Source organism: Numida meleagris, unplaced genomic scaffold (genome assembly GCF_002078875.1).
Source record: "Numida meleagris isolate 19003 breed g44 Domestic line unplaced genomic scaffold, NumMel1.0 unplaced_Scaffold1284, whole genome shotgun sequence".
Taxonomy (NCBI): domain Eukaryota; kingdom Metazoa; phylum Chordata; class Aves; order Galliformes; family Numididae; genus Numida; species Numida meleagris.
Window position 1 is genome coordinate 1 of NW_018363072.1, and position 4,254 is coordinate 4,254.

The window sequence follows — 4,254 nt, forward strand, 5'->3', positions numbered from 1 at the left end:
CCGCTGCTACTCCATCTGTGTTGGAGAGACCGAGCGGCGCAGAAGTTGCTCCTGCTACTCCATCTGTGCTGTCCTCTGCCTGTTCAAAGTTAAGAATATGAATTGTCAGCAGTTAAGCAAATCAGCTCAAAAGAGGATGCAATGGCAAGCATTTTATAAAACCAGAAGAAGACCGTCACCTGCTTGACTTCAGATTCCAAAGGAGCTTCTTTATTTTCCTGCTCCGTGCACTCCATGAGATGCACTCGAGCCCTCCGCCTAGACAGACAGAAGGCACGTTCAGTTGCGCACACTGCCTATTGTGCTCCTAATGGCCCTTTCTTGGCCACCCATTCCAGACTGACAGCAAACTGGGAGAGAGCAGCACACACTTGCTAGTACATACTTCAATGTTGTTTTCCTGTACGCTACGGTTTACTAGCAAGCTCTTCCTCAAAGCAAGACTGCTAGGAAAGACGCAGCACGCTTTACTCTCCGAGGTGCTGACAGCCCACAGTAACCCCAGGCAGCCTTTCTTCCTGCTTCCAGCTGATACTGGCCAGCGGAGGCAGGAGATGGTGGGGGTGACCGGAGGGGAAGAAATGATGTCTAGGACGGGTGTCCGGTCATTCTGGGAGGTATCTATGAGCAGGATGGGCTATGTGCAGGGAGGCCGAATTCGCCTGTGGGCCGAGCTGCCTCCATCAGGACGTGTGCTGATTCTGCCAGGCTTTTAAGCACACTAAGTGCCCTTGAGAACAGAAACCAGCAGGCACAGACCTTCTCCATGTCCTCCTCAGTGTCCACAGCAACTGCCGGATCCTCTCCATGATCCGTCGGGACTGGGTACTACCACCAGCACCAGCACCACCAGTGCCAACACTGCCAGCACCAGCACCAGCTGCACCTGCACCTGCTCCAGCAGGCACTGTGCTTGTGGGGCCTGTGCAAATGCCCCAGGTCTGCTGAGCGCTTTATGACATCACAAAAGGCTTAGTGACTCTTGGTGACATGAATCAGAGTTGTCATAGCTGGCAGTGCCAGTGTTCCCTTTGTAAGGCCCTTGGGGCAGAGGGAGGGGCTCACGTGTTCATTAAATGTTTGCATTTAACAGGGCAACGTGGCAAAAGGAAGCAACCCCTTGCAGACCTCCAGGAGCACAGGGTGCCCAAGGCTGCTGCTCCAGATCACTTGTATTGCTCTCACTCAGAGCCCCCCCATTCCCTGCGGTGTGTCTTCATGCCTTCTCTACTACCCTGGCTGCAAGCACCGAGTCCCCTTAGTTCACACGCACATCCCCTTCAGTCCTTTCTACAGCATTCCAGTGTCCTCCCTTTCCCCTTTTGGGATGACTGGAGTCCCTTGACTCCAGGCATGCTTACATCCTTTCTGCTCCCTTCTAGAGCTGTTGGCATAGCCTTTGCTCCCTCCCGGCATGCTCACGTGCCTTCCACTTCCCATGGCCAAGCTCATCTCTCTCCTTGTCACACACTCTCGCTTCTGTATATGAACATAGCATGGAATAGTACCTGCTATGTAACATCAAAGTGTGTTGCAGACAATTACTTTTACGCATCCCAGGCCTGCCACAGTGCTGATGTTCATGCAGTGAGGCCAGAAAGGCCGTTTACGCATTGGCAAAGTCCTCACTTTGCTTCAGGGTGAGACTTCTGAAGCTCTTATTGGCTCAAACACTGAAGTATTGAGCACCTATGAACAACTCTATGTTTATTCCAGAGTGTTTTGCCTACGCTGGGGACACACAGATAAGTGGCAAGCAGGAAGAATCATGACACTTGACTGGGAGGACTGGTGCAAAGAAGCCCACAATGACCCCTTCGCTAAACTAATTGAAGTTGCACATGTTTGACAACATGGTTTTGTTTCCACTCCCTCCTGCCTGATGCTACTGATGAGCAGAGCACGCTGCATGACTTCTTGTCACAACGAGTCTTTTGGAAAAACAAAAAGTCTAAGCTGTAGCTAAGAAATATCCACTCCTTCTGGCAAAGGGAATTCAATTCATCAGGATTTCTTTCCTGTATTCCCGGACAGATACACTGGCAGGACTGTCAGGCTGAACTAAGGCTAAAAACTGAACAACCAGCAACCAAGAACGTAATTAACAAAACTAGGGAATTACCAAGGCCCTGTAAAAGCCCTGCCTGTCCCTGCCCACCCAACTGGGCCTTCCCCACCATGCCCCGTCCCTAGGTCCCCACGTTATCCCTGGGGCTGTCAATCCCTGCCCCAGCAAGGCCATGATGGAGCCGGGATCTGGCACCCCACAGCCCTGTCCACCGAGCTGGGTCCACCTGTGGGAGCACGTCCTGGTCCAGCCTCGATCCAGCCTTGTAGAGCCACACAATGGTTTCCAGCTCCTCCTGTTTGTGGCCTGTGCTGCATGCATTGGTGTAGATGCACTTCAGCTGAGCCCCCTGCCTCATCCCCAGTCCTGTCATTGTTCCCTTAGGCTCATCTGTAGTGGACCTGGACCATCCCCCTTCATATCTAGTTTAAAGCTCTCTCCACAAGCCCTGTCAGCTCCTGGGCAAGGATCCGTTTCCCCCTTTGAGGCAGGTGAGACCCATCAGCATCCAAGAGGCCAGGTGCTGAGTAAACGGCACCATGGCTAAAAGACCAAAAATTCTTGCATTTGCACCAGCCTCTCAGCCGTGTGTTTATAAGATGGGTTTTCCTGCTCCCTTCAGTATCCTCCCCTGCCACTGAAGTAATAGAGGAAAATACGACCTGTATGCCCGCTCCATCCACTAACTGCCCCAGTCCTCCGAAGTCCTTTTTGATAGTTTTCAGGCTTGTGTCAGCACATTCGTCACTGCCAGCCTGAACTAGAGGAGCAAATCAGACTAGGAAGTTTCCTAGAAACATCCCTGACCTGGGCCCCAGGGAGGCAGCACACCTCCCTGTGGATAGGGTCAGGCCGACATATAGGGCCCTCCGTTCCTCTCAGAAGGGAGTCACCTAGGACAGTCACCCTTCTGTCCTTCTTGGTGGAGGCAGTCTTGAGGTGCCGAGTTGACCACCTCACCCTTGACAACTTTGCAGGTAGACCTCCGACTGCATCCTCACTCACCTCTCCCTCAGGTTCCAGGGCCTCAAGCCTATTACATAAGGGCACCTGAGGAACCGAGGTAGGTTGGGATGGGGGTTGCCTGTGACACCAAGCTGGGACCTATTTCCACTCCTCCTCTTCCCGTCTCCCTCTGCTCAACGATGGCAGGGGAGAAGGTCCACCATTGTTTGGGGCTATAACCCCCATGTCTTTCTTGCACGTTCAGCAGTTACTCCTCCAGTTTATCTCCTGCTCACACTCCCTGATGATCCATCATCTCTCCACCTCCTCCCTGAGCTTTGCCACCACATTGAGCAGATCATCCACCTGCTCACACCTCACACAGGTGGAATCTCTGCCATCCTTCACCGGCAGCAAGAAGCTTGCCTTATTAATATAATACAAGGAATGCATACCAACAAGCATGCAAATTCCATTTAACTGCAGTTATTCTAGACAAACTACTCAACGAAGTTATTTTACTATCACCATTTGCTTAGACAGTCCTAAAGCAAATCATACAAAAATCCTCATAGCCAAAAACACTACAATTCTTGTACTGAGGTAGTCATCACATTGCTTGACGCTGGTTATTGGCTACGTGATTGCCTCCGGTTGCCTCCGTAAGCCTTCTCTGTAGAAGTGACTTGGCTTTTGCTGCTGATGCCACCGATTCCTACCGAACCTGTTCGGGGGGGATGGTGTCTTGGCCTGCGGCGTTGGCGAGTATTCTCTATCGCCTTTTGTTGTGAAGATTCTCTCCAGAAGCCCATCCACATCACGTATTGGGTACTTGTCAAAGTCAGTGGTGCTAAGGTCTAGCAATCACGAGAACAAAGAGTGTAACCTCATAACAGAGCCTAATAGACTACTGGTATAGGGGGAGCCCAGCCCGAATCCCCCTCCCGCTCTGCCTCTTTGCGGATCACACCCAGACCGGGGGGGTACAAGTCTGGTTACTTCTTCGGACTCGCTGGTCTGGGGTCTAAAGCATCACTGTCCTTGTAATACAGCCCAACAGATTCATCGCAGGCGTTTGCAACGGTCCCCACCACAGGAGGAGCGGTAGGGTCTATCGGTGCGGTGGATCCTGCATATTTCTTTAAGGGGACCCCGCCAGGAGGGCCGCGCTTCTCCACGTCGGCCGCCGTGCGGGCAGCGCTCGCCTCGCGGTAGGGCCGGCCCCCCGCCGCGCCGCTTCC

General features: G+C 52.7%; 1 long non-coding RNA gene across 1 annotated transcript; it reads right to left on the reverse strand.

Annotated features, from left to right (window-relative positions):
- Positions 1 to 4,124, reverse strand: LOC110390542. Its single transcript, XR_002433776.1, has 3 exons — positions 760 to 4,124; positions 180 to 258; positions 1 to 79 (listed from the first exon to the last, which is right to left on the reverse strand). It is a non-coding gene; the product is annotated as an uncharacterized LOC110390542 (long non-coding RNA).
- Positions 4,125 to 4,254: the final 130 nt, after the last annotated feature.